Source organism: Mus musculus, chromosome 2, assembly GCF_000001635.26.
Source record: "Mus musculus strain C57BL/6J chromosome 2, GRCm38.p6 C57BL/6J".
In the NCBI taxonomy this organism is placed as follows: Eukaryota; Metazoa; Chordata; class Mammalia; order Rodentia; family Muridae; genus Mus; species Mus musculus.
Genome location: NC_000068.7, coordinates 113990478 through 114003698, shown reverse-complemented (window position 1 = coordinate 114003698; position 13221 = coordinate 113990478). Strand labels below are relative to the sequence as shown.

General features: G+C 40.9%; 1 long non-coding RNA gene across 1 annotated transcript in view; it reads right to left on the bottom strand.

Moving 5' to 3' along the window:
- Nucleotides 1–7212: 7212 nt before the first annotated feature.
- Gm39909 overlaps nucleotides 7213–13221 on the bottom strand; it is a 58453-nt gene continuing 52444 nt past the window's right edge. The window contains exons 4-5 of the long non-coding RNA XR_866645.2: nucleotides 8288–8481; nucleotides 7213–7315 (exon numbers count right to left, since the gene is read on the bottom strand). This is a non-coding gene — a long non-coding RNA (predicted gene, 39909). The remainder of the gene's footprint in view (nucleotides 7316–8287; nucleotides 8482–13221) is intronic.

Genomic DNA, 13221 nt, shown 5'->3' with positions numbered 1-13221 from the left:
TATTCTTCTCATCACAGCTTCATTGCAACACATATCCCTTCCTCCAAAAGGTATTTTATTTTATTTTATTTTTATTTTTATTTCTTGTGTGTGTGTGTGCACATGCGTGCATGCATGCATGTCTCCTAGAATTTATGTGCACCACATGTGTGCAGATAGAATTAGGAGGTATTGAAGGTTGTGAGTTTCATGGTGTGGGTGCACTCAGGTCCTCTGCAAAAGCAGCCAGTACTCTGCATCAGCAGAGCCATCTCTCCAACCCTGGATACAACATAAGACCATGAGGCTTTCCAAGGCTTTCTCTCTGTCGTACTTGGCATAAAGCAAGGTCTCCCAAATGCCAATGTATTATATAAATAACCAAAGGTATAGGATCACATAACCTTGACATAGACAAGGAAAGTCATTCCATTCACTCTTTCATTTCATAGATGCAACTTGGTTCTAGAAAGCAAGCTTGTAGAAAGAATTCTGGGCTAGATGGTAGTTGAGGCAGGGTAGGACTAAGAGAATGGGCATTTTAGGCATGCAGGAAAGGTTGGCCTGGGCTGGACAAGATGTGGTTGGCAGAGTTCCCATATTCCAAATCCAGATCTCTCTCTAGGCACAGGTCATGTGCAAGAGAGAATCTTACTTTAGATAAACACATGACTTATCATTTCTGTTGTACTATTCTCTTGGCCTTAGTCTAGGTTGGATAATGAATTTGAGAGCAATTACCTATGTTCTTAGCCTCAAGTTGTATGTATATTACTTATCGTATGATTTATATCTGGTACCACTTTAGGCATCTCTACCCCTGACACACCATAAGAAACCATGTTTTTGTCTTGTTTTGTCTTGTTTTGTTTTGTTTTGTTTTAGAATTTCTGTGTAACATAATGGTTCTTGCTGGGTACTAGACTCTCTAAGCTATAAAGTATACCTATGGTTCTCATCTAACCCCACTAAAGATTCTCTGTAGCCTTCTTCCTTTAGGGGTCATTGATTATTTTATGGTGTATATTTATTGGTTGGTATTTCAGGATAATACTTAAAATTTTATTTCTTCCTTGTTTTTTTTCTTCCTATTGCTGTGCTTCATATGAAAAATGGTCAATGGATTTATTTATTCTTTTAGTATATTTTTACTGAATATAATACTTGCAGTTTTTTAGTGCTGAGTTTACATTACAAATATTACTATGATTTGATCCTTAACATTCCCCTATAGCCTCAAGTTCTTGAACATGCAGTCTCTGGCATATAGAACTGTTTTGGTAGACTGTTGGGCCAGACTGGTGGAGGTGAATTACTGCAGGCTGACCTTTGAAGGTTAGAACCTGGCCCTGCTTCTGACCTACACTGTTTACTTCCTGTTAAGACAAGATATGAGAAGCCTCTGCCACACTCTCCCACTGCCATGAACTCTATTGTATGTTCCTTGCTGTGATGAAGTGAAACTGGACAGCACCCGAGGCGAAGGTAAAGTGAGTATCCTGGAATAGCAGGCAGGTCTTGCTTATGGCCATCTTAGCTAGCTTCTAGGAGTTCAGACAGGAGGAAGGAAACTGAAAACACTACTTTTCTCCTCAAATGGTTTCACTTAATTCCACATAGTTATAAAAGTAATATATATTCAGGACAGAAAAGCATAATGTAAAACTTCTTACACCACAGAAAAACATTGCTGAATTGTACCTGTCTTTTGTTGTATACCTGTGCACTCCACTGCTAGGTTTGACCACAGTTGAGGCTTCTCCACAGTTAAGGTCCACACTGTGTATAGTTTTAAGGCACTTTTCCTGCTTAGAGTCAGGTTAACACATTTTCCATATCAGCCAACATCTCTACAACATGCTTTTGATTAATGGGCATGCTGGATCCAGGGTTTATCCCTAGTTGTGGATATTTGGGCTGCTGTGAATTATGTGGATATTTGGGCTGTTTTAAGTTATGTGGATATTTGGGTTGTTGTGAGTTTACACTCATAGTGAACTAATGTTGTCAATACGTTTTGTCAGATCTTCAAAAAAATGACTGTGAGCAATTCATGAAAATGTCCAGATAATTTTTGTACCTGCAGCGAAGTGAGCTTATATAACAGGAAGATATGTACATCCTAAACGTGAAGGCAAAAGTTCCTTTGTGTGTGTGGTATGTGCGTGTTGATCTGTACCCGTGAGTATGGGTACACATATGTCAGGACACACACAGAAGTCAAAGCCCAACCTTCAGTGCTCCTCCCCTTCCATCTTGTGTGAGACAGAGGCTGACAGTGTTTCTCACTATGGCACACACCGAGATACCTGACACACCTAGGAGCCTCTACGAATTCTCCTTCCTCTGACTTCTCCCCGTGGATGTACTAGGATTACACAGACTCATGGTAAAGTGGATTCTAGGGCTTCAAATTCTGATCTTCATTTACGCTGCAAGCACTTTCTTCACCCACTCCAGGCTCATTTTTATATTTTGCTTAAAACAATCAAAAAATGTCATGTATTCAAGTTCCTGTGCATATGTGTGCTTATCACCTATGTGTGAGTGATAAGAATTAACTTCCTAACACAAAGCTGTCAGTACAGAAACTTTTGGTGCCTGTGACCCCTGAGTCTCAATCAAAAGTCTTGTCGCAAATATTGAAGCTAGACCTAATATACCACCAGGCCAGGGGATGATTCTATGATCCCTGTGAGAAAGCACACAAGTGTGATTATGCTCGCCATGTGTTAAATATAGCTCATGTCTTGGACAAAAGCTAGCTTTGTCTAAAGGAGTCATCTCCCTGGAACCACACAGTAAGTGAACAGAGCTTAGCTGGTTAGTTCTGGGAAGAGGTGAAGCTCCAACTCCAGGTCACGGAGGTGGCACAAAATCTGAGTCACTGGGCTTTCAGGTGCTTCCTGCTGGGTCTGAGCTGAAACCAAAAAGCAAGTGGCTGAAGTAGAAGCTTCGAAAGTCATCAACTGTTTGAGGATAACAATGGGGTTAGAAGCACACATTAAGACTGCCGGGCCTTAGGAACAAACATTTCTAAGGGAGCCCTTGTGTGGGTTTTTGTTATTTTTGCCAAGAATCTCTGAAATTTAAGTGAAGGTACATTTGATAAAAATAGCATTTGCTTCTCTGAGCCTGGGTGCTAATGAGCTCCACAAGCATGTAGTCCTCACTTTGGTCTGTTTGCTTTCTTTACCACACCTTTCTCTGGTGCTCCTGGGGTCCCAGGGTGTTAAAAGGAGGGTGGCTGGTACTTTCTCTAAAAAGCCTTTCCTAGGTGAGAAAATGCAATGATGTAAGGAATTCTTTTTTAAGGAACTAGGTAGAAAAGATAACACATTAGCGGAGTGGGTTCTGTGGACAGGGGCTCCACCTTTCTTAAGGCAATGCCTTGTTTAAAAAAAACAATATGATGCCTTGCATGCTGGTTTAAACCATTTCATTTAAGAAGGAACGGGGAATGGAAGGTGAACTCTCCCTTCACTACCTGCCCACTTTGCAGAAATAAATGACAAGCAGCAGGACAGTAGTTGGAAATATAGCATTAGAGGCAAACTGCGCTATAAAAACACTGGAGACCCATAGTAGAGCACATGCCTCGACCATCAAGCTCTGATTAGACTTTGATGCATTCAATCTGTATTTGCTGAACCCACCTATGGGTCAGACACTGAATTAGCATTTCGGCTCTTTCTATATCTAGCTGTGTGATCCGGGAAGTTATTGAACCTGGCTAAGACTTGGTTTCTATGTCTATTTCATTGGATTGTTAGAAGTTTTAAATTTGATTGTTTTTAAGAGTTCCCTGTGATCCCTGATGCACACTAAGTGTTTTCTAAATGCTACTTCTCCATTGCAATAATGATTATCTGGTAGTAAGAAACCAAGTAGCTGTACTTACTTAGTCATTGATATACTGAGCTCATCAGAGCCCTTTGTGTAAGAAGATAATAAGAACATGAAAGAAGGAGCTTGGGAAAGGAAGACCATATTTTCCCATCCCATAGTTCATTGTAGCCCAGTTACCTAACTCTTACCTTTAGCTTGGTGGAATATGTCATTTGTTGGGAGCACACAGTGGAATCCATCTTTAAGAAAAGAGGAAGTCCCAGCAGCCAATATGCCAGGAGAACTGTTCAGAGAATACTTATAAAGGACACCCTTCTATTTCCTTAGAATGTGACTATATTCTAAGATATAAATAAATCTCTTTCATTTCTGTAAAGCTTATAGGATAAATAGGATAAAATATCATTATTGCAATAGAGAGGTAGCATTTAGAAAACAGTGTGCATCAGGAATCATGGGGAACTCTTTAAAAACAATCAAATTTAAAACTTCTAACAATCCAATGAAATAGACACAGAAACCAAGTCTATGTGAGAAAACAACTATCTCACATGTGCCAAAGTGAGCTCTTTAGTCACTCTTTAGTTCTTCAGCGCTAAACAGCCAGATGCAAGTAAAGACCTCAAGTCAAAGCCTACTCTAGCTTTACATCTCTGGATGTGAAAATGGTCTCTGGTCAAACCAAGCCCGAATGGGCCCTGTCTTGCCTTGGTTACTAAAAATGTCCTGTCCATGAACTACAGTGAGACTGGGGATCTTGTTTTGTCTAAGGCTCCAAAGGTAGACACATGCTAATGGCATAACCAACCAGAGTTCTAAAATGACTTTAGGGAGTCTAGGAGATAGAAGGACAGAGATAAGAAATGAAGGCATGAGGGACAGGGAGAGACTGCCACCGTTGAATACCCATTACCACTATCATTGACTCATCTAGAATGCTACGGCCGAAGCTGAGGGACACCTGTCAGTTGGGCAGTGAGTGTCTGGGATGCACAAGCTATGCCTGGGCTTGGTGGGTGAAGCTGTGAGACGATTGGTGGTTTGGGGAACACCTTTGAAATATGGGCTTTAAAGATACTTGAAAGATTCAAGAATACCTTAGCCTGTGTCAGACTGAGTCTCAAATAATCGCCATATCTGGCAATATGTCTCAAAAGCCCTCACCTTCCTTTCTTTAGTTCTTCTCTTCCTCCTCTTCCTTCTTTCTTTCCACTCAATAACCCTATGGGATTTTCACCTATCTTTTCTCTTAGAAGAGGGAGGGACTGCTCTTTGTGAATTCTTTCATCTCAATACTGAAGTTTTTAAATGATTATTTCTTCAAACAAACAAACAAACAAACATCAGAAAAGAAAAGCTCAGTCAGAGAGAAATGTAGACTTTTTAATCAAAAAATGAGCGTCCTCAAACAGGGCCCTTTCAACTCATTCAGGCAAGTCCATTGAGAGAAGCCTGGTTTAGGGCATGAAACAGTTCAGCTCTTTTGGAGATTCATTGGCTTCCTGGATTGGCAAGTATTCCACACTAATCCAGCCTCTAACCTTCCCTTTGTGAAAGATGCCTCCTCCACCCGGCAGCTACCCCTGCTTGAGAGCTCTTCCTTAGCGCAAGTTAGAAACTGCTTCTCCCAAATGAAGGCACCTTCCAGATAACAACATACAGAAAAAGGAGTTTGTTCTTAGATTTCTTCTATTCAGCCTCACCCAGGTTCACTGTCTGAGGTGGAGCTAATTGCTGTATGCTTTCTTGCTTGCCACTCCTGTGATGTTTGAGACAATGTGCCTCAAAAGGAGGAAAGAACCTTGAAGTTGAAGGTTTTGCAACAGGAGAGGCAGGGCGGTAGCCAGTCAGGAGACGTGCATACTGGCATCCGTGGTTCTCTGGTTTTGCCAAGAACAAAGATAGCAAGAATACGGATGAAAATAATCATTAAAATACAAGTGGGAGGATCATTATGTATCCCCACTCACAGGCAATGGTGATCGTACTAGATCCATATTTGGAAAAAGCGGGTAACTTTGATGTTCATTCACAATGAATTGGTATCAGATAACCACCGTCCCATATGTTCCATTTTTCTGTTTTGGTTGCTAGGCACAAGGAATTCATGAGACGTTGGCTAAGTATGTTTGACACATTTTTGCATGTGAATCGTAAATATTGGCTGATTCCTTTCAGAAGCTGCTGTCATTCAGAAATAGATGCTGAGTGAAGCCTTCCTTCTCTCCCTAGGAAGAACGGGGCTTTCAGTAGACAGGGTGTGGGAGGCCAGTCTCCAGCACGGAGAGGAGAGTAACGAAAATGACAGTTCTTTACCTCTGTGTGGCATTTTGCAGTTAGCCAGATACCTCCCATCCACGATCTCATTGGATGTTCATGCTTCTCTCTGAGGTAGGTATTAGGGCTGGCAGCTATCTCCATCCCAGGAATAAGGGTGCTGCATACACCAGAGTTCAATGATGACAGAAAAGCAAGCAAGCAAGCAAACAAACAAACCCAGAAGTGGGGATTTCCTGAGAGTGATAGGTGCATCCTGGCATTACTGGGGCTGATCCCTCAGTGTTAGGCTGTGTCCCACCACCCTGCTGAGCCCAGCATTTTATTTCTTATCTTGTTTTTTTTTTTTTTGTTTTTTTTTCCCCAGTGATACTTACATAAATATCCTTCAGAGAAGGGAGAGAGGGAGGGAAGGGGGGGAACAGCAGCTGTCATCAGGGTGTCAGGCTGGGGACCTGCCATCTCATTGAACAAAGCTCCATTCAGTTCCAACAGTGTCCTGAGTGCAGCTGTAATCAAGGGTGATGTGACTGTCCCTGGGCTCAGGATTACTCTCTGCCCTTAAAGGTAACAGGGAGAATGAATCCCTTAGTCCTAGCTTGGTTACCAAGGTGTTACTTATGAATCATTAACCAGAGGCAAAGAAAATGAGAGTAGGTCAAAACAAACAAATCCTGACAGCGAGGCCTCTAAAGATGGATCTTGGGTCATCATTTGGGCATTAATCCTACCTGCTTGTCACAAACATGCAGTATGCAAGAGGTGGGAGGGGAGGGCTGTGTTTTATACTTCAGCTAATTCCAAAAAGCCATCCAATATTTGGCACTTTTCAGTAGAGCTAGAAACCCCCTCTCTTTTTCATATCTCCAATCTCTCTCCCTTTCACTTTCCATCACACACACACACACACACACACACACACACACACACACACACACACTTAACCTCCCGATAGCACTGTGCATTGCTTGAATTACGACAGCCAAATTCTTGAGCTCCTTCTCTTTGGTCCTGCAATTCTCCATGGAGATGTTTGCATACCACACTGCAGATCCCACTCCAATGCTAAAGAGTCTACAGTGTTGGTTTCTCTCTTTCTGGAAGTTTATTACTTAAATAACCATCAAGAAGTAGGAAGAATGAACATGGGTAATAGTTGATGCTGGTTGCTGCAGATGCTGGAGATGGATTGAGCTAGTCCACATTGTATCTGTTTAAAAAAAAATACATAAAGGTTGTAAAAAGGCACAGCGTCAAGGTGATTGGACTTGGTTGAACCCCATATTGGAAGTTCATGTGAGCTCTGGCGTATTGACTTCAAATCATAGCTAGCAAAGTCAGCTAAGCCACTTCCTAACAGTAATGACACAGAGTACAGATCCTCCCTGGCACCTCCTCTTCTGGAAAATTAAAGAAGCAGTAGCTACCTCATTAGGTTTCTATCAGCGTTAATCGAGGCAACTTTATTGTTTCTTAACAAGTAGTAAGACAACATCTGTAGAGTTTTTAAAGGGGGATGTAGTGTAAGGGTGATCAGGCATTTGAATACTCAAGGATAGATGTCTAGTTGACTCTCACAAATGAACTGTAATAGAGACTCAGAGAGCGTGAGATCTATACTCTAGTTTACATGTCTCTAGACACGGTGCTTCCTCTCCTCTCTTAGCTGCAGATCAACTCTCTGGTTGCCAGTCTGCAAAAATGAAAACCTGGCTTGCCAATATCAGCACTCAGGTTTTTACATATTCTCAATTCAGTGGTGTCACCAGGCTGACTTTGGATCTCCTATTATGGATTCCAAGTCTTTTGAGGGAGATTTTTCTTTCCCTCATTCACCTTAAGAGTTATGTTCCCACATCCAACAATGAAGGCTAGGCACTAAGTCATGATGAGTTAAGGTAGAGGCTCTGATGGCAGCCATATGGATGGAGCCAACACGGAGATGGTCCAGAAGGCACCTGAGTGATCTCCAATGATTTTTGTAGAACACTGTTGGTGCTAGGCAGACATTTCGATAGTAGTCAAAAATATAAAATGCTTAGGACATAACAGTAATTAATAGATAAGTGATAAATTCTATGAGCTGACTCTTTATATCTTCAGAGCACTGTCTAAGGTTATAACATCTATGGGGTTGAGAACTAGGATTACCTCTGATAATTTGTGCCAGATTAAAACATACCAGCTGAAGAACCTTAGAGGAACATCGAGCAAGGAGGAAGAACAGGAAGAGCTTGGGCTGTAATTGTAAATGGAGTGTCCAGCAAGGCAGTGACAATTGGAGAGTTCTCAGCAGGAAGCCACTGAGTGAAAGCTGTTCTTTTTTTTTCCCGTGGAAGAACATTCTAGATAGAGGGTCCATCAAGTGACAGAGGCCTGAGTTAGGAAGAAGATTGAGAAGTTATGGCCAGCTAGTATTGAGTAAGACAAAGCTAGTATAATCAGACATGTGTGGACCTGCTGTCCTTCTCCAGATCTTCACAAATTTTCTACCTGGAAAAGAGCAGACGTACAATAAGATGCGAATGAACTTTTCTGTTCCTATGCTGAGCCTATTATTATACCATGAACTCAGCAAGAAATAATAGAGTGGATCCAGAAGCAGAGGTGTGTCTGTCTGCCAGTACAGAGCTCAACTCCAAAGTGCTGTTTTTCCTCGGGAAACTGAGAAAATTGCACAGTACTAGTAGAAGAGCTTGGGTTTCAAGAAGGGAGAATGAATGAATGAATATCCCTTTACAAACAGCTAGGCAAGATTCATTGCAAAACAGCAGCTGTGTAACCACGTTAGAAGATGCCAATATATAACCTTTTCACTACTTAGCTCTGCATGTTAGCCAAGACATAGTCAATGCCATTAATAGAAGAGAAAGTCCCTGTTCATCACATGATCATGCCCTATGGCTCTTTCTGTAATGATCACTGACAAGTGGTTTGAATGTGAACATTAGCTAATAAAGTGCAGGAAGAGTAGGGTAGGAAGATGCAGAGTGTGTATTAAGAGAAATCCTCCTCTCCCCAGAATCTTGCCCTTACACTATCTATACCGTCAACCCAAAGACCACATGGGTGTGGTGTTTTTCTGAAGCTCTGATGTGTATAGGAGTTCATGAAAAATGCAGTTTGCTCGTGTGTATTAAATACTCACGTACCAAAAGGAACATGGTGGGGCTTTGTTTGTTTTTTATTTTGTTTTTGTTTTTTGTGATGGAAACCAGAAGTGAAACATTTGTCAAACATCTGAACAAAATGAAAAGAAGCATATCATTTAGACAGAGGGAATAAATTATAAGGAGGAACACAGCAAATCCAAACCTCCTGTAGAAGGTGGTGCAGGAACAGTGGAAGGGAAGAATATACCTCTTAGCTGACCTAAATTATAAGAGCTTGCTCCCAGTCTTCTAAAATATCTTATTCTGATGGTCAGAAGAAAGGACCTCTTTCAGCAGTTCAGAATAATGGTGTCTCAGAGAAGAACCACTTATAATGTAATTTACATCTCTCTCTACACCCATGTGACAAAGTACAAAACCATCCACAAAAGATGGTTATACTGAGGAATACAAGGACGGCAGAGGAGGGACTTTTTAAATGTCTTTTTCATATTTGTACACTTTGGTACATTGACCATATAGATGTAGTTACTTCTTTAATTATGGTACTGATTATGGTAAAAAATTTCTCTTCACCACCTTTGATGCTCATGAGAAAAAAGAAAAATATATCAGAGTACATTATGTGATAAGGTATTGTGAGTCTACTTTCAACACATACAAATTTGTCATTTATTTTCCACTGTGTGTGTATATTTCTTGTCTCTACCATCTACCTATCATCTATATCTATCATATGTCTCTATCCATCACCATCTATCTACCCATCTGCTCTAGTTTTGTCTTGTTTTGTTTTGATAAAATACGCTGACAAAAGCAACTGGGGGAAAGGAGCTTATGTTCGCTCTCAATTCCAGGATAAAGGACACCATTGCAGGAAAGCCTAAGAGGGAACACAGAGCATCTCGTCACAGCCACAGTTAAGAACACAGAGAGAAAGGAATACATACATGCTGTATTGTTGAGCTTGTTTAGCCTGCTTTATATAGCTCAGAGCCCAGCCCATGAAATACCTACTTGCAATGGATCTCTCCATTTCAATTAACCCCAATTAAGAAAACTACTCTTAGGTGTCCACATATGCCAACCTAATCTAGACACGTCTTCACTAAGAGTGTGTCAGGTTGACAGTAAAACTTAACCATCACACCATCCAAACACAAAGCACAAAAGTCAGGTATGATATACCTGCCTGCAAATTATTCCTATACCAATCACTTTCTCTAGAGGTAAAAGACATTATATGCATCTCTTTGGAACATTGAATAAACCTCTACATTGTTCGTGTAATGATGTTTTTTGCTTAAAGAAATAACAGGATGGGACTGCAAAATTAGTACTGTGCCTTATTCCTCCCTAAAGGCTACAGAGTTTCCTCACTGCTTATTTCTATAGGTTATTTCCTTCACTTCGGTGATGATGGATATTTTTGGTTGTTTCCAAGCTTTTACCACTGCAAACAAAACTCTACCTCTGGGTGTTAAGCATTACATAAAGACAGCCAATTTAGACACTGCTCAATTTGCTGATAGATACCACTTTACAATTGAGCTGGAAATGTGGAGTGGCAGCCTTGTGACTCAGCCTGATGTGATGGGGGGTAACAACAGGCTATCGTTTTCCATCATCAGCTCCCATGAAGTAAATTAACAGTGTCAGAGGGGAAAAGTAAATTAGTCTCGGCCCTTACAAATCAAATTTCAATCTTTTATTCACCTGAATGGGATAAGGATAAAGAGGAGAAAAGCTTTATTCATAGTTAAGAAACATATTCAATACTATTTGGTTTAATATCTAAAAGGAGCTGTAAGATGTAGAGAGGCCACATTATGCTATTTCTGTTAACCACACTAGTCACTACGTAGCTCACCATCAGAACGGGCAAAAGAAATCCATGTGAGACTCAGAAGATAGAAGTGAGACAGAGACATGTCTCATGGAACATATGTGGGCGTTATGATAGGGATGAACAGAGGTATCAGCCGCATTCCTGTGAGTGTCTTAAACTGTCTTTCCTTCCTACTGACCAGTGATGATGCGCTATACACTCCACAGTGCTTAGCTTTAACCCACACTGCTGCTCAGAGCCATAGCTCCTTAGAGCTCGTGAACTCCTCTTGACTTGCCCCACTCTATCACCCAGATAGCCTTCATTCATGACATTTCCTCATCAGGTCCAACATGCCCTCCAGCTAGTGCTACAAGAAGAAAATTAGGGATATTCTCTAGAATCATCTGGCTCCTCCTCCAGACTTTGTCAGAGTCCTCCCACATTTATGTAGACTCTTGTTCCTTTATCAGTTCCCCTCTCCTTCTACACCACACTGGCTGGCCTTTCCTGCCTAATGCTGACTGTTCCATGTGGACAGCACTAGGCACTGTTGAGCATACCCTTCCTGAGGTACCAAGGTTATTCCTGGACTCTGGGTGGTGACAGACAAATGTAAAGCTTCCAAAGGTAATAATGAGACAGTAGTGGCCTCCCATCTGTTAGTGATGAGTCAGGTGAAAGGAGAACAGCTTAAACTCACATCTAAGAGGCCTTTTTGTGAAGTCTTTAGGAAATGTCCACATTCTTAGCTTGAGATAGTGCAGTTTGGTCTTGCTACTATACAAAGGGATGGAAAATGACTCTTCCAGTCATATCCAGTGTTAATACCACACTGTAGCCACATGTCACTCAGGAAATGGCACATTAGCTCAATTCACTGTTTCCAGCCCATCATGCTTTTTTGTTATGGTGCCCCAAAAGTCTTTGTGTATGTAGAGTTAGATTCTAGTTTATCATCTAAAGGGAATGTATCCTCCAGCAGCCTTTTATGAGACCTACTAAGCTCTTTTTCTCCCCTTCAGATCTAAGGCCAGTGTAGATTTTGTAGGCAATTTTGACTTTTTATGGGTTGTCACTTATAAAAACTAAAACACAGAGTTACATTTTTATTTTTATTATTATTTTTTTGATTGCTTGTTTCAGTACTAGAGGTAAATCCGGGGTCTTCAAATGACAGGCAAATATTCCCTAGCCAGAGAGACAGGCAGACAGACAGACAGACAGACAGAGACTGTGTGTCTGTGTGCATGTACATGTGCTATATGCCCATGTTCATGTGGGCGTGCATGCACTTGGAGATCAGAGAGTGATGTATGGTGTCTTCCTTATTCACACTCCCCCTTTAGTTTTTGAGGCGGGGTCTCTCACTGAACCTAGAGTACATCAATTCAGCTACACTGAGGTTTGCTTTTTAATATACACAGGCCTTAGATGTGTTTATTATCTGATGACTCAGCCTTCCAGAAGCTGAATTCTAGGACTGTACATCTACACTAAGTGTATACATTTTCAGTATGAGTTCGCTGGGTCGATACTTGGGATCAATGTCACTGCTGGTTGTATTTCTTCTATGTGAGACCTACTGAGCTACCCATCTTTGCTCTTTGTTATGGTAAAATATGTGTAACCAAAATGTGTCATTTCCACCCATCAAGTTTACTCATCCTATTTAGTAGTATTATTTACAGTCACGGTAGTATTGTATAACCGTATTTACTGTCTAGTTTCAAAACCTTATCACTCCAGAGAAGCGTCACGCTTATTGCTCTCCTCTAGATGGTTCATATGGGTGATGTCACATAACGTTTGTCTGACTTGTCCAATTAATAGGAGCTTGTGAGGTGACTCTTTGTAAGACTACAACCTTCTCTGTTGTGTTGAATATAAAGTTCCTCTTCCCCATGTTCTTGAATATCTCCTCATGACTTCGTTTTATAGTTAACGGTTTTTTTAAAGTGGCATCCTTGAAAGAGTAGAAGGTTCCAAAATAGTAGGACTTGATTCAAATGTGATGCTTAGAAAATACAAAGCAATGAAGAGGTAAGTGCAGCAACACAAATATATTTAATAATATTTTATATTAGTGTATATTCGTTGTGGATGACAGTAGGTTTTACAAGAATATTTCAAGCATGAGTATAATGTACTTTGAGTCTGTTCACCCATCTACTC